The sequence below is a fragment of the Vombatus ursinus genome, unplaced genomic scaffold (genome assembly GCF_900497805.2).
Source record: "Vombatus ursinus unplaced genomic scaffold, bare-nosed wombat genome assembly UNPS02014778.1, whole genome shotgun sequence".
Classification (NCBI taxonomy): Eukaryota; Metazoa; Chordata; class Mammalia; order Diprotodontia; family Vombatidae; genus Vombatus; species Vombatus ursinus.
Window position 1 is genome coordinate 59828158 of NW_020954556.1, and position 23531 is coordinate 59851688.

The window sequence follows — 23531 nt, forward strand, 5'->3', positions numbered from 1 at the left end:
CTTTCTGGACTTGGAATCTTGTTCCTCAGTATGTCAGTTTCTTCCTTCCCCCCTTCCCCAATCTCAGTTTTTCAGCTCCTTTTGTGTGTTATTCCCCCCCCCCCACTAGAATGTAGACTCCTTGACGTAGGAGCCTGTCTTTTTTTTTTCTTTTATTTGTACCCTTAGCACTTAGCACAGTGCCTGCTAGCACATAGTAAGTACACAATGGATGCATGTTCCCTTTCTGTATTTCCTTCAAAACAGGGTAAGTACTCCTTCTCAATATACATGAAATAATGCTAATATATGATGGAGAAAAGGAAGAGTTCTCCAGGTTTTATTTTATTTCTTCTTCTTCTTTTTCTTTCTCTAGCGAAGGAAATGATCTTTGAACTAGAAAGGACAGAATAAAAATATCCAGAGGGAAGTCAATATGCAAGATGTGTAAGGAAGTAGCAAGGGTGGTCCTTGGTGCTTTTGATGAGTTCTAGTCACCAGCCCTAGAGCAATTCATTCCCAGAATACTAAAAGAACCGGCAGATGTGATGACTTAGATGCTGTCACTTGGAGAGATGGAAATGGAGAAAGGCAAAACGAGCCCACTTTCAAAACAGGGAAGTGTGGAATCTGCAGGCAACTATAGGCTAGTGACTCCTGACAATATTTTGGGATGTATTAATAAGACATTAAGAGAAGCATTATTATATATTATAATATGCATATATTATGTTATGTTATTTTATGTTACATTATATTATACATTAAGAGAAACATTATACATTAACAGAAGCAGAGCACTCAAAACTGGGAAAATGCTAGTCCTGCTATAGTTTGCCCTGGTCAGATAGTTTAGAGAAGTAGATGATCTGGAGAATACCCAGAGGTTGACAGGCAGATAGAGACAATTAGAGAAGAAACATGAGATAGATTGATAAGAGTTAAATAGATATGAGATAGATGGATAAGAGAGAAGTAGATAGAGATAGATAAGAATTAGGTATAGATAGTTTGGTAAGAGATTAACAGATATGAGATAAATCAATCAATCGTTACTGTATGCCAAGAATATAATACATAGATAAGAAAGAAATAATGGTAGATAAAAGACAGCTAGATAAGAGAGATAGTAATAGATATGTAAGGGACAGATGTATAGATAGCTTACTAAGAGATAGATAACTAGATAAGAAATAGATGGCAGATAGATTGGACATTTACTCAGCTCTTACTATGCACCAGGCACTATCTAAACATTGGGGATACAAATAAAAGCAAGATTGCTCCTGTCCTCAAGAAGCTTACATTCTACTAGGGCCAGACAGGTCATAAAGGGGAGCTGCAAAGAGGGAGGCAGTAAAGTGGTCAGGAAGTGATGGAGAGGCTGGACCCTGGCAATGTATGGTAGAAGCTGACCTATCAGAACTAAAGGATCTGGGGACAGAGTCCAAGTTGCTAGTAGGGAAAAGGTAGAGATAATGGTCCAAGTAGAGGTGGCATGAATGGCAACCAGAATTGTGAAAAGATTGGATGAAGGCATTGAGGAAGAGAAGACCATGGCCATCTGGAGGTATTTTAAGCATTACCAAGTATAATAGGGATTAGACTTGCTTTATTTGGCTCTAGAGGAAAGATATAGAAACAACGAGGGGTAAGTCACAAAGGACCAAGTGAGATTGGATCCCACTTCTTAACTTTCTGACAGATAAAGCTATTTGAGAGTAGAACAAGCTGCTTTGAATGGTTGTGGGTCTTTCCTCACTGAACATCTTCAAGCAAAAAGCTAGTTGATCACTTGCCAGGAATGCTGTAGAGAAGATTCTTGTTCAGGTACCCATTGGATCAAATGTGTTTGACCAGGTGGCTTCTGGGGCCTCTTTCCACTTTGAGAGCCACTAGCATGATGAGGAGACTCATGACCACACTATGTGGGCATTGATTGAAGGAGCTGGAACTGGAGAATGGAAGACTTGGGGCTAGGGTCAGGGGCAGCAGATATGATAACTATCTTCAGGCATTGCTATTTGGAAGAGCAATTAGACTTGTTCTTTTTGGCCCCAACTGGCAGAACTGGGAGCAATATGTAGATCTTGTACATTAAAACTATAGGTAACATAAAAATAAATAATTCTAATAATGGGAGTCTATACCCAAGTGGAATGGGCTGCCTGGGGAAGTAGTGACATTTTCTTCACTATTTGTATGGATAATTAATTCTCTTTCTATGCCTTACTGTTGACTCATTTTGAGCTTGCAGTCCACTAAGGCCCACAAATACTTTTCACAGGGACCTGTCTTCTAATCAATTTCTGATGGACTCGTCTCAGCAATCCCAGCCCTTTATCTACCAGCCTAATCAGGGGCCACTTGCTTTCCACCTACCCATTTGTGGGTAGTCAGGGGATACCAGTTTAAGCCTGAGTGAAACGTCATCAAAAGAAAGTGAAATCTACAATAAAATATATTACACAGTACATTTCCAGCCCCAGAGGAAATCATTTTTGGATTCCCTCTGCCCTGCTCCCTTTTGAATTGTGTGTCAACTGAGAATTGTTGCCCCTTGGTTTAGACTCAGGATTTCAGGGTCAACTCATTGATTTATTGTTAGGTAAGGAAAATGATGTTCAGAGACATTGATAAATGAAGTATTTATCAAGTGCTTACTTTGTACCAGACGCTGAGGATATGAATAAAAACCAACAAGACCATCTCTGCCCTCAAGGTGTTTACCTTCTGATAGAGGAAATTAACATATAAAGAGGGACAGGACTAGGGAGAGGAGAGAGATGAGGATACCTAGAGGGACTGATGAGAAAGAGGGGGAGAAGTCCCCATGGCTGGGTCACGGACCCCTGCAGAAACAGGGAGCAGTGACTTGTCCAGTCCCATCGTGTTTGTGAAGCTGAGACTAAAATCTAGATCTTCTGAACCCCAGTCCAGGAGGATTTCTATGGTGTCCATCGCCTTCTATGTTTACACAAAAGGTGTCCCTAAACTGTAGTTTAAGAAAGAAAAAAAAAAAGGCTAGTAACGTGAAAGCAGCTTCCTGGATCAAATAAGGAGGGAAAGGAAGCCCTTTCTCTAAGCTCTCCAAACAATTAGGCATCAACTGCTGTCCTAGCTGGGCCCTGCCTCCTATGGCCCTAAGCGGGATGTGGAGTGATGTGAGTTGAGGTACCTAGAGTCCTGAGGTGTAAATAAATCCATAGAGATAAATCTCAATAACAAGACCGAGTAGAGAAAGTGTGACTGCATTATACCAAAGCCTGTTTTTCTCTTGGAGGGTCCTGGGTAGCAGTCACTTCAGCAGCTTGCCCACAAGGCCAGTCTGAGCCACTCTCCAGGCTCCCCTGCATCTGGAACAGAGCTGGCCCTAAGGTATCCTTAGGGACCCTAGAAGAAACAGGACTGCATGGAGAGCCCCGGCACTTGTGAAGCTTGTGGTCCCAGGCTGAGTCCTTTGAGCAAGAACAGAATCCAGGAGGTAAGAAGTGATGCTTTCCTTCTGGGGATGATTTTACCTTTTCCTCCTTTGTATTTACTCATGACTCAAATTATTAGGGAAAAGTATATGAGTTACTCATGAAAAAGAAAGGTTCCTTTTTTTAACTTGGGGGTGGGGGCGTTATTCATTGCCATCAGCATCATTGTCAGGCACCATGCCTTCCTTGGATTTTAAATCAGGGAAAAGCCCTCCTCCCCACAGGACCTCAAAGTTTCCTGATTTGTAAATTAGAGAGGTTGATACGGATCAGGGGTTCTTAAACTTTGTTGTGCCATGGACCTCACTGTCAACCTGGTGAAAACTATGGACCCCTTGTCATAATAAGGTTTCATAATTGAAGGAAATGATCAATTTTAGCTAGGAGTCAGTGAAATATATATATATATGTATACATATATACATACACACATATATACATGTATTTCCCCCTTCATCCAAGTTCACAGCCCCTCTGAAATCTATCCAGAGAACCCTTGGGAAACCATGGACTCCTGGTTAAGAACTTCTGGATATGATAAACTTGAAGGTTCCTCCAAGTTCTAAGCCCTGTGTTCCTTTGGAAAAGTGTCTTTGTTCTTGTGCCTTGAGAGAAGAGAGGATGGGTAACAATAAGGATTCATTTTCCTTTCTGAGAGAATCCAGACAGAGTTCATCATGGGACTTGAGATTGTAAAATTTAGTAATGGCTAAGGTCATTGCAACTGTCAGTTGAGAGGAGGAAATGAGAAGATTGCATCCCTTTGTGCTTTGTCTCAGAGGGCTCCGGCAGGGAAGCTGGGCTGCTCATGCTTTCCAAATTTAAAGTTAGCCTGCCCAGGAAGGCTGAGCAAACTTCATGCTCGTCAGCCAAAGCAAACATCTGCTTTGAATGGCCTCTCGCTCTTCCTGAGCAGGCGGGCTCTGTACGTCAGTACCCGGCCTTGTCTAATTTCATTAATGTGATCTTGTGTCCATCCCATGGCAGCTTAATAGCCATTATTTGTGGCCTCCATCAAATAAAGCCTTGACCATAAATCCCCCTTCCCATAAATGAAGATATAAACGTCAATCTGCATTACTGTATAATATTTATTATTTTAATTAAAGGAAAGGGGAGTGACATTTATTAGCTCACAAGTTACTTGTTAATGGCAACGAATGACAAAAAAATGGTTTCTTTTTATGAGTAATTCTTAGAACTTTCCTCAATAATTATTCTGTTATGTTCCTAATGTGAGTACCCCTAAGAATGTCATGGGCTCATTTCTGGAGCTTAGAGCTTGTTTGTTTAGACAGTAGTCTCTACTCAAACTCTTCCCTCCTCCCAATTCCCTTCACACACACACACACACACACACACACACACTCACACACACACACACACACACACACACTCAAGTCTACTATCTAACTTACTCTTAGAGAGTAGCTGAGAAAGGAGGATCCTGCTGGTGAGACCAGAGGTAATTCTTGCATCACCCTTCAGGTGTGGGCGTGGAAGCTTCCTTGACTGTTTATCAGGGCTAAAATGGGAGAATTCCTCTGTTGAGGATGATTCAAAGAAGCAGGGACTGTAGGTTTGCATTTTGACCTAGTGAAGAGGGATCTGCCCTGCAGGGAACACAGCCAATTCACAGAGGAAAGGATGAGGACTGGGAGTGGGGATGCAGATTGGGGGAGGGGGGTAGCTTCCAGCAATGGTTTTTGATGACTGTACCTTCTCCATGTAGAGGACCTCAGGCTCACTGTGGCGTAGCAGCCTTTGTGTTCAGTGGCATTAAGAGGATGATTTGTAACTAAAGTGGCTAATTAATCTTCATCAAGATGACTGTCAGGGCTTTTACCTTTTTTCCCTAAAACAGGGCTTGTTGGGTATGTGCAGGAAGCTGGACAGGGATGAAAGCCAAGGGCAGCCTGTCTTGCCTTGGCCCAGCATTATATAAACATAGTGTCTTGTGGTTTATGCTGAAATGCCTTTGATCAGCATCCTTCTGGTAGAAGAGTGTTTGATGTGCCTGATTTTTTTTTCAATATGCCTAGAGCTCCTTTGGTTTATAGATTCAGTGGGTGTGGGCAGGTGTTTGGGAAGGGCAGTGGGCAGATGAATGGACAAATGGACAACAGCTGGCTGAAGGTGAGACCCCCTGCCAATGCAAGCTTAGATGCTAGATGGTGTTTAGCAATAGGCACATCGCTGTGGGATAGTCCTTCCTTCTAGTTCTCCCCATGTTGTCTTTTACAAAGTCATCTCCCTTTTCTACCTGCCCTGTCCATAAATCCTTATCACTCTGCACAAACCTGAACTTAGTTGTCAGGAATGGGCATGCCCATGGACTTGGGCAGCCTTTACCAATTCTGACTATTTTGCCTATAGAGGTCTTTGTGCTACAGGAGCCATAACCCTTGGAGAGTAATGAATCTAAAACCTTTCCCTGAAAGACCTCCACTCCTCTATCTGAAATCAGATACCTGCACAAGGGCAAACCTCTCTCAGACCTCATATAGATGTGAGCTTGGGCAAATAAAAGGAAATCAGAGTCTACCCAAGAAATCTTCCTTCCTTCCTTCCTTCCTTCCTTCCTTCCTTCCTTCCTTCCTTCCTTCCTTCCTTCCTTCCTTCCTTCCTTCCTTCCTTCCTTCCTTCCTTCCTTCCTTCTTTCTTTCTTTCTTTCTTTCTTTCTTTCTTTCTTTCTTTCTTTCTTTCTTTCTTTCTTTCTTTCTTTCTTTTTTTCTTTATCTCCCCCCTTCTTTCTCTCTTCCCTCCTCCTTCATGCCTCATCCATTATTTCATGTGACCTACATGAGAGAGACAAGCAGTGAAGTTGTCAATATCCCCATTTTAGAAATGAGGAAACTGAGTGAACTTCAACACCAAGGGGTACACAACTTTTCCTACAAAAGTCCCCCCCCACTTTATTTTTTTGAGGTAATTGGTGCTAGCTAAGTGACTTGCTCAGGGTCACACAGCTAGCAAATATCTGAGGTCAGATTTAAACTCAGGTCCTTCTGACTCCAGGATGGTGCTCCACTATACCACCTTGCTGCCCCTCTGGAAAAGGTTTGAGTTCAAGTTGGGTCTTGCATAATAGAGAGAAGTCATCAGTACAGGGGTAGGAGCAGAGGCAAAACGTACATTTTGTATGTGTGCCTATGCCAAGTACCATAAACCTTGCCAAGGCAAGCACCCTTAATCAAGGGAAAGAGTAAAATGTTACTTTGTGGTAGAGATATAGAGAACTTGGGACACCATTTCAAGGATATGGATGGATAGGTTATGGTGAGGAAACAAAGTGAGAAAGAACAGCACAGGACAGAACAGGGTGAGAGAGGCACTCTTCTCAGCTCTCCATCTGGTATCCTCCTATTTTAACAATTCATTTTGCTAACTTAGTGTTCGACTGTTATTTCTGTACTGCTATAGGACTGCAAGTTTTGTCAGGTTCAGTATCCTTGGACAAACCCCTCTCTGCTCCATCCTAGCTATGCCTCTGCCCAAGAGGCTAATAGAGAAGGGGAAGGAAAGGCTACTGGAGAGGGTAGGGTTTCTGGAGCCCCATGTTTTGGATAGTGAGCAGCCAGACTCCTAGAGTACAGGCCCTGACAGCCTGAAACTTGCTTGGCAAGACAGAGGATCTCTGTAGACTGTCAGAGGACTTTCAGTTCCCTCCAAGTAGACTTAGCAAACCTATCTCTAAGCTGATCCCAACAAAAGTCCTCCAAATTTATTTTGGGTCTCTGAGATTTCCCTGCTGTTAGCAAATTCCACTTCAATCACTTTGGCCCATTTAAGCAAACTATGCTCCAACTCCATTCCTGTGTTTTTAATAGATAAGATACCTTCTCCATAGCCCAAGGATGAGATGGAGAGGAGGACATGCATGTGAGCTTCTAGCCTCCTTTTCCTTCAGAATGTGTTGTAACCCTGAGGTCTTCTTCTTAGCCTCTTATTTTCAGCCAGATTTGGGGCTATGGAGATGCCCCAGACTGTTACCAATGGACCGGGATTCTGAAGCTGAGGAGCAATAGCGTACCAGCAACATTTCATGGGACCTACTGAAGGAAGCTTCCCAAATTCCATAAACTGAAATGAGCTCATTTATTCACTTTAGGAATGACCAGTGCAAACAAGATTTCTACCTTTCCGTGGCTATTAAAATGCTCATCTTCCCCAGCACCTTTGCACAGTGCTATTCTTGATCGATTCAATTCATTTTCAAAATGTATTAAACACTCACTGTATGTGATTCTTCATGCTGGGGATTCTACTGATATAAAAGCAAATATTTCTTCTTAATTGTAATCACTATGAACTACAAATTGATTCATTTATTCATTAAGTGTCTTCTATGAACAGAATCCTATGCTAGACTATCGAAGGGTATGGGGTGGGAATAGAGCTATAAAGATGAATAGGACATGCTCACTGTCATTAAGGGATTTTACAATCTAGTAGGGAAAGGTAGGTTGCTCAGTAGATAAAGCACTGAGCTTGGAGTCGGGGAGACCTGAGTTCAAATCCAGCCTCAGATACCTACTAGCTGTGTGACCCTGGGCAAGTCACTTAACCACTGTTTGCCTTAATCTACTGGAGAAGGAAATGGCAAACCACTCCAGTAGCTTTGCCAAGAAAACACCATGGATAGTATGGTCCATTGGGTCACAAAGAGTTGGACATGACTGAAAAAGAGGGAAAGTTAAGACATGACTATACCATCCAAAAGTTAAAGAGGCTGTGAGGAATATAGTGAGATTTATATCACTTGAGGTCCTCATACAGAGGATAGATTACTATTTTCTGGGATTATTACTGAGAGAATTCTTGTTAAGGTACATTGTGGAATGGATATCCACAGAGATCCATTACACCTTTGGAATTTTTTAGTTCTATAGCACACAAACAAATAATTAGATAGCTTTATAGTAGAAAAGATATATTTTCATCTACTTATATTTGAAAGTGATATGAGATCAGATAAAGAACACCGAGGGGTACACAACTTTTCCTATAAAAGTCCCCCCCCCACTTTATTTTTTTTGAGGTAATTGGTGTTAGCTAAGTGACTTGCTCAGGGTCACACAGCTAGCAAATATCTGAGGTCAGATTTAAACTCAGGTCCTTCTGACTCCAGGGCTGGTGCTCCACTATACCACCCTGCTGCCCCTCTGGAAAAGGTTTGAGTTCAAGTTGGGTCTTGCATAATAGAGAGAAGTCATCAGTAGAGATGGAGATGGTGAAGAGGTGAGTGGAATCCAGGTATAGGGTATGAGGCTCACAGATTGTTGTTGGTGTTTGTCCTTTGTTCTTGAAGAGGACCAATGGCATCATGAGGGTAACTTCTTGACATGAAAGTGAATTGGATTTAAGTGAGGCAGGGCTGTGCAAAGTCATCAATCTCACTCACTCCTCCAGAGTCATCTGAGTCCAGTCAGGATGACTGGTGGTGGCTCCAGAAGCAGTGGAACACCTTGGCCTTCTTAAGTTAAGGTCTTTTTCAGGTCACAGTTTGTCTGAGGCAACACTCATTCAGTGATTTAAGGCTAGGTAAGAAATAAGGCAAAAGATGGCCTAGTTTGCCAGCTCAAAAAAAAAAAAAAAAAGAAAGGAAAAAATCAAACTGGGAAGGAAGACCCTCAGGGTATGAGGCACAAAGAAGGAAAAACATGGGACACACTGCAAGTATGATCATAGGATCATTGTTTAAAGCTAGAAGGGACTCTCTATTACCTTCTTAAATCTAAACTATCAACACAACAATAAATCAAGCCTGGAATTTTAGTGTTTTCTGATTGCTGATGTGTAAATGCTCACACCAAAAAATGTAATTGGCTTATCTGAATCAGTAGGAGCAGGGTTTCCATTTTATATATGACAAAGCTGAGAGCTAGAGGAGTTAAATGCCTTGCCCAAGGTTATCCAGTTTGGTCAGAGTGGAGAGTATATAAGAAGGATTAGTGTGACATAAACCTGGAACCAGATAGGTTGTAGAGAAGATGGACTGTGACCATCTTGTGACATGCTTGAATGTCAAAGGGTTTAGTATTTTTTCCTCTAGGTAGGGAATATGGAACCACTAAAGCTTTTGAATAGAGGCATGTCACAGTGGATGTAGCAAGAACAGGATGGACTGGGAGGGGAAGTCTGAAGGCTAGGGACTTGTTTGGTGGCTCCCCTATGAGCTTCCTGTTTGCCCCAAAGGTTCCCCCTGAAAAGACTCCACAAGACACAACTGAACTCCAAGGAGGGGGCAGTTTTCTGCCTGTGCTGGGAGGGATGAGCAGTAAACTCTCTTCAGGCTCAGGGCACAGGGGGCTCTTTGGAGTGCCTGCTAATTTAAACTCCCCATACTGCTGTGCTGGCAAAGTACAGTTCTTGATCCTACTTCTGCTCTGGTCTCTAAAGGCCCTGTTGGGATGTGCAATTTTACAGCGTGAAAATTAGAAGATTGTTCTCTGAGTGTGTGTATGGGGCCAGCAGCCTCTTTTCAGATCCTGGCAGACTTTCAATGAGAGGGACAATGAGCAGATAGGGCAAGGAGTCAGCTTCCCCTGAAATGAAAGGTTCTTTCAAAAGGAAACCAAATTCATTATCTTTCACCCCAAATCCTTCCTCTTTCCAAACTTCCCTGTTACTGTTAAAGGCAACACTAACCTCCCGGTCAACCAGGCTCATAATGCAGGTGTCATCCTTGACTCCTCGTTCTCTCTCACTCCCCATGTCTGATCTTTTCCCAAATCCTCTTGATTTTTACCTTCACAATATCTTTCAAATCCACTTTCTCTTTTCTGATACTGTCAGTACCCTGGTGCAGGCCCTCATCATCTTACCCCTGGACTATTGTGATAACCTTCTGGTTGGTCTCCCTTCTTCAGATCTCTCCCCACTGCCAATCTCTACTCATCAGTCAAATTAATCTTCCTAAAGTGCAGGTCTGACCATGTCACAATCCTACTCAATAAATCCCAGTGGCTTCCTATCATCTCCAGAACAAAATATAAAACCCTCTACTTGGCATTCAAAGCCCTTCATAACCTGCTTCTTGATTCCACCCCGACCACCTTTCCAGTCTTCTTAAACTTACACCTACTCGAATACTTCTCAATCCCATGACACTGGACTCCTGACTGTTCTGTAAGCAATGATATGCTCCATCTCCAAACTTGAGGCATTTTCACTGGCTATCCCATATGTTTGGAATTCTCTTCCTCCTCTTCACTGCCTCCTGGCTCCCCTGGCTCCCTTCAAATCCTAGAGAAAACCCTATCTTCTCTAGGGAGTCTTTTCCAATCTCTCCTAATTCTAATGCCTTCATTCTATTGATTATCTCTAATTTGTTCTTTCTCTATTTTGTTTGAACATGTGAACTCCTATGAGCAGAGTCTGTCTTTTGCCTTTCTTTGTATTCCCACTGTTTAGCATAGTTCCTGGCACATAGTAGGTGCTTAATAAATGTTTATTGACCAACTAAGCAGAATTGAGAGGCAGTCAGGGGTATACTGCTAAATGTTTTGCAACTGGCTTTCTGAAAAAAAAAAGTTCTCAGAGTGGGGAGGATGAATGGCCAACAAACTTTTAAGTTTAATTTTTATTATTTTCTCCATCATTTTTTTTACACCTAGATAATCAACAAAAAGTAAACCAAACCCTGATTTATAACTGATTTCCAAGATAGAATGCTTGCACTAAAAATTTAACAATTGGTTTGGGAGCTGGTTTGAGCCATTTCCAGCACATTACTAAGTAGCTGTTCTCTCTGGCAGAGCCCACCCCTATTAAAGCCTTTTTTCCATTGTTGTTGTTGTTCAGTCATTCAGTCATATCTGACTCTTCTTGACCCCATGGATGTGCACACCAAGCTCTTCTAACCTCCACTGTCTCCTGAAGGCTGTCCAAGTTCATGTTCATTGCTTCCATGACACTATCTATGCATCTCATACTCTGCCATTCCCTTTTCCTTTTTCTGTCAATCTTTCCCAACATCAGAGTCATTTCCAAAGAGTCCCATCCTCTCATTATGTGGCCAAAGCTTTTAAGCTTCAGTTTCAGTATTTGACCTTCTACTGAATAGCCTGAATAGATTTATTTAAGTATTGTCTGATTTGATCTCGTTGCTGTCAATGGGACTCTCAAAAGTCTTCTCCAGCACCATCATTCAAAAGTGTGGATTCTGTGGTGATCAGCTTTCCTTATAGTTCAACTCTCACAGACATACATTACTACTGGAAAAACCATAGCTTTAGCTATATGGACCTTTATTGGCAAGGCCATGGCTATGTTTTTTTAGTATTCTGTCCAGATTTGCCATAACTTTCCTTCCAAAGAGCAAGTGTCTTTTAATTTCATGACTGCAACTACCATCTGCAGTGATCTTTGAGCCCAAGAATGTAAAATATGACACTGCTTCCATTTCCTTCTATTTGCCAGGATGTCCCTGGACCATTTGCCGAAATATTAGGTTTTTTTTTTTGACGTTAAGCTTTAAGTCACCTTTTACATGATCCTTTTTCACTCTCAGCAAGAGGCTTCTCAATTCTTCTCCACTTCCTACCATCAGAGTGGTATCATCTGCATAGCTGAGACTGTTGATATTTCTCCAGAAACCTTAATCCCAGCTTTTGGTTCATCCAGCCTGGTATTTCACATGATGGACTCTGCATGTAAGTTAAATAAGGTGGCAACATACAGCTTTGTTGTACTCCTTTCCCAATCTTAAACCAATCAGTAGTTCCATGTTCAGTTCTAACTGTTGTTTCTTGGTGTGTTCAGGTTCCTTGGGAGACAAGTATGATGATCTAGTACACCCATCTCTTTGAGGAATTGCCACATTTTATTGTGATTGACCTGGTCAAAGGCTTTTGTTTAGTCAATGAAGCAGCAGTAGATTTTTTTTTCCTGAAATTCCTTTGCTTTCTCCATAATCAAGCGAATGTTGGCAATTTTGGACTCTAGAATTTCTGCCTCTTTGAAAGCCAGCCTGCTTTTCTGGTAATCTTTGGTTTACATATTGTTGAAGCCTAGGTTTTAAAATCTATGCCAGTATGTGAAATGAGCACAATTGTTGGGTGATTTGAATATTCCTTGGCATTGCCTTTTTTTAGGATTAGAATATAAACTGACCTTTTCCAATCCAGTGGCCACTGTTGAGTTTTCCAAATTTGTTGGTATATTGAGTGCAACACTTTAACAGCATTATCTTTTGGAATTTAAATAGCTCAGCTGGAATTCTGTCCCCTCCACTAGTTTTATTGTTAGCAATGCTTCCTAAGGCCCACTTGACTTCATTCTCCAGGGCATCTGGCTCTAGATTAGTAACCACACCATTCTGGTTATCAGTGATGCTGAGATCTTTCTTGTTTCATTCTTCTATATATTCTTGTCACTTCTTAATTCCTTCTGCTTCTGTTAAATCCTTACCATTTTTTGTCTTTTATCATGCCTATTTTTGCATGAAACATTCCCTTGATATCTCTAATTTTCTTGAATAGATGTCTTGTCTTTCCCATTCTATCATTTTCTTCTATTTCTTTGCTTGCTCATTTAAGAAAACATTCTTATATCTCCTTGCTGTTCTCTGGAATTGTGCATTCAGTTGGGTATATCTTTCTCTTTCTCCTTTACCTCTCACTTTCCTTCTTTCCTTGGTTGTTTGTAAAGCCTCATCAGACAGCCATTTTGCTTTCTTGATCTTTTTCTTTGGAATGTTTTTTGTTGCTGTCTCCTGGACAATATTGCAAACCTCTGTCCGTGGCTCTTCACACACTATATATACCAGATCAAATTCCTTAAATGTATTCATCACATCTACTTCATATTCATAAGGGATTTTATTTAGGTCACATCCATTTGATCTGATGGGTTTTCCTTACTTTCTTCAATTTAAGTCTGAATTTTGCAATAAGAAGCTCATGATTTGAGCCACAGTCAGCTCCAGGCCTTGTTTTAGCTGACTGTATACACTTCTCCACCTTTGGCTGCAAAGTATATAATCGATCTGATTTCTATATTGACTGTCTGGTGATGTCCATTTGTAGAGTTGCCTCTTGGGGCTGAAAAAAGAGAGTTTGCTATGACCCAGTGAGTCATCTTGACAAACTCTATTAGTCACTGCCCTGCTTCACTCTGTAGTCCAAGGCTAAACTTGGCTGTTATTCCAATTAACTTTTGATTTTCTACTTTAGCATTTATCCTCCCTATGATGAATGTGATGTCTTTTTTGTGTTATTTCTGGAAGATGTTTTAGGTTTTTATAGGGCCAATCAACTTTGGCCTCTTTGGCATCAATGGTTGGAACATAGACTTGTATTACTCTGATGTTGAATGGTTTGCCTTGAATTTAAACACATATCATTCAGTCATTTTTGAGATTATACCCAAGTACTGCTTTTCTTACTTTTTATTGACTATAAGGGCCACTCCATTTCTTTTAAGGCCTTCTTGCCTACAATAGTATACGTAGTGATCATTTGAATTAACTTCACTCATACCTATCCATTTAAGTTCACTGACACCCAAGATGTTGATGTTTAATCAGATGCATCTGCAGCTGAGTTTCCTTTCAGTTTTGACCAGCCACTTCATAAGTCCTTGAGCTAATTGTAGTTGTCCTCCACTCTTCTCCAGTAGCATATTGGATACCTTCTGACCTGAGGGGTTCATCTTTATCGTCATCTCTTTTATCATTTTAGTACTGTCCATAGGTTTTTGTTTTTTTTTTTTTTTTAGCAAAGATACTGGAGTGGTTTGCCATTTCCTTCTCCATTGAAACACCTTTTATAAGAACTCTCCACTATGACCCGTGTGTCTTGGATAACCTGCACAGCATAGCTCATAGTTTCTTTGAGATACACAAGCTCCTTCACCACAACAAAGTAGTGGTCCAGAATCCGCCCTGCCCCAATTACTTCCCATGCAACTCTGGAGTAGGCTTGACTTTTCTTGGCAGTCTGATGAGTAAGGAAGTATAAATGTATTCCTCTCCTCTCTCTTCCCAAACAAAAGGAAAACATATATGTATGTATGTATGTATGTATAGGTGCACTACATAGAATGTTGGATTTAGGAGATGGAATACCTGAGTTCTAATCCTGTTTCAGATACTTAGTAGCTATATGATCCTGGGCAAATCAATTAATTTTTTTCAATCTCAGTTTCCTCATTTGTAAAATGAAGACAATAATTGCACCTACACAACAGGTTCTTGGGAGGATAAAATAATGAAATATGTAAAGTGCTTGGTAAACCAAATGGCTATATGAATGCTAGTTATTGTTGTTGTTAATGATGATGATGATGACATTCCTTTAGGTCCCTCAAGAACTAACCCTCACTGAATTCCCACTAAATTCAGAAGTTTCCATCTTCATGTAGGAAATTTTTATTTTTTTATTTTTTTTAATTTAATTTAATTTTTTTAATTTTTTATGGTAATTCTTATTTATTTTTTTGTTTTCAACATTTACTTCCACAAGATTTTGAGTTCCAAATTTTCATCCCATCTCACCCCTCCCCCCACCCCAAGATGGCATGCATTCTGAATACCCCTTCCCCTAGTCTGCCCTCCTTTCTGTCTCTCCCCCTCTTCTTTTATCCCTTTTGCCTTCTATTTTCCTATAGGGCAGGATAGATTTCTGTACCCCATTTCCTGTATTTCTTATTTTCTAGTTGCATGTGAAAACAATTTTTAAACATGTGTTTTTAAAACCCTGGGTTCCAAATTTTCTCCCTCCCTCCCTCCCCACCCACCCTCACTGATAAGGCAAGCAACTAAATATAGGTTATATATGTGCAGTTATGCAAAACATTTCCATAGTAGACATGCGGTGAAAAACTAACTCTATTTCCCTTAATACTATCCTGCCCCCCCCATTTATTCTATTCTTTCTTTTGACCCTGTCCCTCCTCAGAAGTATTTGCTTCTGATTATCCCTTTTTCCAATCTGCCCTTCTCTCTATCATCCCTCTACTCTTTTGTCCCCTCCCCCCCATTTTCCTGTAGGGTAAGATAGATTTCCATACCCAATTGAGTGTGTATGTTATTCCCTCCTTAAGTCAAATCCTGTCAGAATAAGATTCACTCATTCCCTCTCACCTTCCTCCGTTTCCTCTACACTGTGAGAGCCTTTTCTTTTCTGTTTTTTTTGTGCGATAATTTACCCTCTTCTACCTCTCCCTTTCTCCTTCTCCTAGTATAATCCTCTCTCACCCCTTAATTTAATTCTCCAGATATGACCCCTTCAACTTCAACTCACCTTGTGCCCTCTATCTATCTATCTATCTATCTATCTATCTATCTATCTATCTATCTATATCTATATATACATACATACACTTTTTTCCCTCCAGCTACCCTAATACTGACAAAGGTCTCATGAGTTACAAATATCATCTTTCCATGCAGGAATGTAAACCATTCAACCTTATTAAGTCTTTTATGATTTTCTCTTTCCTGCTTACTTCTTCATGTTCCACCTGAGTCTTGTATTTGAAAATCAAATTTTCTATTCAGCTCTGGTCTTCTCATCATGAATACTTAAAAGTCCTCTATTTCACTGAATGACCATTTTTTCCTCTGCAAAATTATACTCAGTTTTGCTGGGTAGGTGATTCTTGGTTGTAATCCTATCTCCTTTGCCCTCTAGAATATTATATTCCATGCCCTGTGGTCCCTTAATGTAGAAGCTGCTAAATCTTGTGTTATCCTGATTGTGTTTCCACAATACTTGAATTGTTTCTTTCTGGCTGCTTGTAATATTTTCTCCTTGACCTGGGAACTCTAGAATTTGGCTACAATATTCCTCGGAGTTTTCCTTTGGGGATCTCTTTCTGGAGGAGATTGGTGGATTCTTTCCATTTCTATTTTGCCCTCTGGTTCTAAAATATCAGGGCAATTTTCCTTGATAATTTCTTGAAAGATGATGTCTAGACTCTTTTTTTTTGATCATGGCTTTCAGATAGTCCAATAATTTTTCAATTTTCTCTCCTGGACATATTTTTCAGGTCAGTTGTTTTTCCAATGAGATAGTTCACATTGTTTTCTAATTTTTCATTCTTTTGGATTTGTTTTACAGTGTCTTGATTTCTCCATTCTAATTTTTAAGGAAGTATTTTCTTCAGTAAGCTTTTGTACTTCCTTTTCCATTTGTCCAATTCTGTTTTTTAGGGCATTCTTCTCCTCGTTGGCTTTTTGGACCTCTTTTGCCATTTGGGTTAGGCTATTTTTTAAGGTGTTATTTTCTTCAGTATTTTTTTGGGTCTCCTTTAGCAAGCTGTTCCCTTGTTTTTCATGATTTTCTTTCATCACACTCAGTTTTTCCTCTACTTCTCTTACTTGCTTCTCAAAATACCTTTTGAGTTCTTCCAAGGCCTGGGACTGATTCATGTCTTTTCTTGGAGGCTTTGGATGTAGGAGCTTTGGCTTCATTGTCTTCTTCTGATTGTATGTTTTGATCTTCTTTGTCACCAAAGTAAGATAATATAGCCTGACTCTTTTTGCCCTGCTTACTCATAATCCAGGTCAATTACTTGAGTTTTAAACTCTTTGTTAAAGTAAGAGTCTGCTTCCAATGTAGAGAATGTACTGTCCCAAGCTTCGGGGTTTTGTACAGCTGTTTTCAGAGATACTTCTGGGGACCTGTAAATTTTCAGTTCTTCCAAGGTGCTATGATAAGGGGCAAGGTGTTTTCTCTCCACCAATACAAGAAGCTTCATCACACCAGCATTCCTCCTCGCCCCAGGACCTCCCCTCAGAACTGTGACCCAGATCCAAGCACGGGCAAAGCAAGAGATTCCTGCCTCAGCACTGGCAAAGAGGTCCCTGCAATCCCCCTCTGAGCAGCCACTTGATTCCCCCTCAGTCTGTGGGCCATACTGGGCCGTGCTCAAGACTTGCGGTTGAGACCTAGCTCCTCTCTCACCGCAGTCACAGACTTTTACCATTGACCTTCCAAGTTGTTTTTGGCATTCATGGATTGAGAAGTCGGGAAACCAACACAACTGCCTGCCATTCAGTCCTGTGAGGCCTGCTCCAGGGTTGGGGCGGCCTGCGCGCCCATGCCAAACTGCGCTCCTCTCTCTCTCTGGCGCGATATGCCTTTCTGATCAACCATCCAGGTTGTCTTCAGCTGGAAATTTGTTTCGCTCTGTCTTTTTGTGGGTTCTGCTGCTTTAGAATTTGTTTAGAGCCATTTTTATGGGTATTTGGAGGGGTTTGGGGAGAGAACTCAAGCAAGTTACTGCTTTTACTCCGCCATCTTGGCTCTGCCCCCACTAAATTGAGAGATTTCCATTTTAATGTAGGAAATTTTTAAAAGCCTCAAAGCAGGGAAGATCCAGTGGAATAAATCTCCAGTGATATAATTTTACATTCAGTGATAGATTAGAGAGAGTGTTATTTTTGAACCCTTCCTGAAGGAGGATTTTAACCCACATTTCTTTTTTTTGTAAATTTATTGAGTATGAAAACTAGAAAGAGTCCTAAAGAAAACTAATCCTATTCCCTCAATTATAGGAATAAACTACATCTCAGAGAAGAGAAGACACTTGGTTAAAATTAGAACTAAAATCCAGATCTCCTAATTCCCATTCCAGTGTGTTTATGTGGAGATCAAAGAATCATAGGCTTTTACAAGTCATCTTTTGTCTGGACTATTATAATAAACTCCTAACTGGTCTCCCTCCCTTTATCCTTTCCCATCTTTTATTCATCCTCCTCTCAGCTGCCAAACTGATATTCCTAAAACACAGATGTGACGATATCATTGTTGCCCACCACCTCAAAGATCTTCAGTGTGTCCTACTGACTCTAGGATAAAATGTGAACTCCTCAGCCTGGCATTTAAAGTCCTCCAAATCTGTCCTCTGGCTACTTTCTGGCCTTATTTCATGATTCCCTAGTATTCATTCTTTGTTCTAGTCAAGTAAACATGCTGGCAATTCCATGTACCTGACACTCTGTCTTCCACTGCCATGTTTTGGCACATATAGTCTCCTATATCTGAGGTACACTTCCTCTTCTTCATTTCTGCTCCCTAGGTTCCCCAGCTTCCTTCAAGCATATCTCAGGTGGTATCTTCTACTTATGACCTTTCCTAGCTCCCCCCATTTGTTTTTAGCATTCTCTTCCTCTTGAAATTGTTTTGTATTATTTTGTACATATTTTATATTTATTTACCTATGTATGTATATCCCTCCCCACTGCAGAATATAAGTTCCTTGAGGGCAGAGAGATTATTTTCTTTGTGTTTTGTATCTTCAGTGCCTTGCACAGCACTTTGTATACAGAAGTTTTAATAAATATTAGTAGAATTTAATTGAGTTTAGAATTAGAGGTGGGTTTATAAGTGCACTAGCTCATTCCTCTCCTATCCTATCATTCGATGAATTAGGAAACTGAAGATTAGAGAAATGAAAGTTCATCAAAGATCATGTAGCTAATTAGTGACAGAATGCATGACTGAACCTAAGTCTTTGATTCCAAAGTCATTCCAAAGCTTTTCACCATTCAGTGCTCTTCAGATAAACTATGCTCAACCAGAATAAAGGGGAAGGGGGAGGGAACAAGCATTTATTAAACGCCTTCTTTGTGCCAAGCATGTTGCAAATATTCTCCCATTTGATCCTCGCAACATACCTGGAAGGTAGGTGTATTATTATCCCTGTTTTACAGATGAGGAAACTGAGGCAAACAGGGTTCCCAGGGTCACATAGTGATAAGTGTGTGAGGTAAGATTTAAACTCAGGTCTTCCTGACTCTAGGCTCAGTGGTCTGTCCATTGTGTCACTTAGCTGTTTCCAAAAAGATCATAACATTCATCTTGGTAGGAATAGTCCCCCCTTTCCCCCATTTCTTCCTTCCTTCTTCCCTCCCTCCCTGGCTTCCTTCCTCTTCCTCTTCCTCTTCCTCTTCCTCTCTTTCTTTCTCTATCTTTCTTTCTTTTCCTTTTTGGCTTTGAATTGTTTATTTATTTTTATAACATTCTTTTTTTTTTTAGTTTTGAGTTTCAAATTCTCTCCCTCCTTTCTGTCCCTCCCCAATACAATGAGAAACCAAGCAATATGATAAAAATTATACGTGTGATGTCATGTAAAACATATTTCCATATTATCCATGTTATGAAAAAAAACAGTAAAAAGCAAGAAACAAAGAAAATGAAAAAAGCATGCTTCAATTTGCATTCATCATGGGTCCTTTGGAGTTATCTTGGATTATTGTCTTGATTAGAGTAGGTAAGTCTTTCACAGTTGATCACTGGTACAACGTTGTTATCACTGTGTACAATGTTTTCCCTGGTTCTGCTCCCTTCACTTTGCAGCAGTTCATATAAGTCATTCCGTGTTTTTCTGAAACTATCTTGCTCATCATTTCTTATAGCAGAATAGAATTTCATTACAATCAAATAGCACAGCCTCTTCAGCCATTTCCCAATGGATAGGCATCCCCTCATTTTCCAGTTCTTTGCCACAACAAAAAGAGCTGCCATAAATATTTTTGTACATATAGGACCTTTTCTTTTTTCTTTGATCTCTTTGGGATACAGACCTAGTAGTGGTATTGCTGGGTTAAGGGTATGCACAATTTTATTGCCCTTTGGGTGTAGTTCTAAATTTTTCTCCAGAATGGTTGGATCAGTTCACAACTTCACCAATAGTGAATTAGTGTCCCAGTTTTTCCACATTCCCTCCAATATAGTTTGCTGACCCCTGGCCTAGATGAACGAATGAATAAATGAATGAATGAATGAATGAATGAAATGTCAAGAACTGTGCTAAATGCTAGAAATAAAAATACAAAAGTGAAACAGTCCCTATTTTCTTTGCTGTTCCTCATGCGAGCCAGTCCATCTCATAACACCAGGCATTTTCACTGGTTTGTCCCCAGTTCTCTCTCATTATCTCCACCTTCCCATTTCCCTGGTTTTCTTCCAAGTATCAGCTCAAATCCCACCTTTTGCAAGAAGCCTTTCCGGGTCCTCCTCAGGGTCAGTGCTTCCCTTTGTCCTCTGTCGTTTATCTCTAATTATGTACATATACACATATATAAATATATGTATGTACATACGTATATACACATATATGTATATAAGCTATGTACAAACAATATATATGTGAAGTTTAAGAGAAAGACCTCTGTACATAGTTGTTTATCTCTCCCATTAGAATGTGCGCTTCTTGAGAGTGTGGACCATGATTGCTTTTCTGTTTCTCTAGCACTTAGCATACTGCCTGGTACATAGCAGGTGCTTAATAATTGTTTGTTGATCACAGTGAGGGAGATATCACATATAGAGGAGTGATAGGGAAGAGAACTATGATTTGAGAAGCCAAGGGGATTGATAGTCAGGGGAAAGAATTATAGTTTGAGAAGCTACAAAGATGGTGGGTAGAATAATAGGACAGTCAGTTAAAGTTCTCTTTCTAGAGACTGTGGTCATATAAATTTGATTTCAGCTGTTAGAGCAAGAGGAAGAAAGGGAAGGTGTTGATACATTTGCACTGGCAGGTCTGAATATATCCAGGTTGGAGACAAGGGCCAGTGGTCTCAGGGGGTGCATGTCCCAGTTGCTTAGCTCCTCCTGTGCCTGGCCCTTAGCATCCTGAGGACTAGTGCACCCTCTCACCATCTGCAAGTCATTATCTCTCCTGGTTGGCTAATTAGTAAACATTTGCTATCTGGTTGAGTAATTAGTAATAGATGATAAAGATGACAAAATGACTGTGTTTTCTGGATGTCATTCTCTTAAGTTCTGCTATTCCAATTAAGAGATTTGTGTCCTTGTAGAGTTGTAATGACTGGGGAGCAGGAGGGGGCTTTGCCCCAGAAAAAGTGGATGAATTTTTCCCCCTCAGCCCCAGGAGTCTCAATAACAAATGTTCCTCCTATGCTTTATGGATGTCTGTTGGCTTATATAGTCTTCTACCAGCCTGCATCCTATGGGCATAAAAGGGAGAACCCAAAAGTGGGCCAGGGAGTGGGGCTGTGGGCCAGTGCAGGCCAGGAGAGGGGGGAATAGGGGACAGGCTGGACTCCTCCTAGCTCAGCTGTGCCCATGTTAGAATTGCCTCTCTCAGAACCCACCTGTACCACCTCTTTTCCTTAATTGAAATCATCCCAGGAACCGGATTCCTAGATATGACTCTGGAGTGAGTTTACCTATTTGTTTTCTCTCTTTTTTCATATCACCCCTTTCTATCTCCTTGTTTCTCCATCTCTCTTACCTCTCTCTTGGTGTCTTTCTACTCTATCTAGTTGTATCTCTTCTCTTTGTCTCCATGATTGAACATTCAAGGCCAAATTCCCTTTTCTGGCAATAAAGGGAGCTCGATGGGAGCATGCCTTCTGACTTTTGAAGTGACAACATGACACTAATTTTGGGGGATATTCTATTTTTTGCTGTCATTGGGAGGCATGCATGTGGATGCTGTGTGTGTGTGTGTGTGTGTGTGTGTGTGTGTGTGTGTGTGGGCAGCACTTTTAGGACAGCACACAGTTTCCAATGGAAGGAGGCTGGTTCACTCATTGTCCCTCACGCCCCCAAGCTTGACAGTTTTTCAAACATATTCACTGTCAGCCCTAACAACCTGTCAGTAGCTGCTAGGACGGGCAAACTGCAAAGCTCCTGGCGCCCTGTGACAGCCATGCCACAACGATGCATGTCTCACGCATGAAGGCTGAAACTTTTGAAAGGTACCCTGGCCCTTCGATGGAAAAATGAACAATCAGATACTTGGAATAAAAAAAAAAACAAGACCAAAACAAAACACACCAGCCTCTTGTCACAGCTGATATCTGTTTCTTTGCCCTGAAAATTTAGGTGTATGTGAAGGAATTAAACATAGCAGAGACAATTGCTACCCAGCCCTGAGTCCAGGAACTCGTGCCCTGTTTGTGATTTGCCAATGCAGCAAAGAAGCAACAACTCATGGCATTTCCTGGGGCAGAGGTGCCAGCTAAGGCTCACTCTGTACCCCCCCCCCCTTTTTGTCTCCCTCTGGGGCTAGCTACCTTCAGTAAGGCAGATGGATGAAAAGGATGAGCAGGATCGTAGATATTCTAACTGGAACTCGGAATCATAGACTGAGAGAACCCAGGCCTTGAGGAATCATCTAATTCAACACCCTCATTGGAAACCTGAGGAAATAGAGGCTCAAAGGAAGAAACAAGCTTTTATTAAATACCTGCTATGTGTTAGGCACTTTAGAAATTTTATATTATTCAATCCTTACAACAACCCTGCGGTAAGTGCTATTATTATCCCCATTTTACAGTTGAGGAAACTGAGGCAGGTAGCGTTTAAGTGACTTGCCTAAGAGTCACATCACTGGTAAGTGCCTGAAGCTAGATTTGAACTTATATCTTCCTGATTCCAAGCCCAGCACTGTATCTACAATTAAAAACTGGAAGACACAGAATCATAGGACTATAGATTGAGAGCTATTTTCCCATATCCCTAACTAGTTTTGGGCATCTTGATCTAGATGTCCCATAGACATCTCAAATTTAATGTGTGAACAAAACAGAATTCATTATCTTTCCCTCAAGCCCTCTCCTCTTCCAAACTTCCTTATTTCTATTGAGGGTGCTGCTATCCTCTCAAGCACCTAGATTTCCTTTTTTAAAAATTAATTAATTAATTTTTTACTTTTCAAAATTCACCTTTATAAGATTTTGAGTTCCAAATGTCCCCCCATTCTCAAGACAAGATGCAATCTGATATAGGCTATATATGTACATATATATCACATATTTCATATATATTACATATATTTCATATATATATATATATATATATATATATATATATATATATACACATACACATATTTCCACATTAGACATGTTGTTAAAGAAGAATCAGAGGGGCAGCTAGGTGGTGCAGTGGATACAGTACCTGAAGTCAGGAGGACCTGAGTTCAATTCTGGCCTCAGATCAAACACTTGACACTTACTAGCTGTGTGACCCTGGGCAAGTCACTTAACCCCAGTTGCCTAAAAAAGAAGAAGAAGAAGAAGAAGAAGAAGAAGAAGAAGAAGAAGAAGAAGAAGAAGAAGAAGAAGAAGAAGAAGAAGAAGAA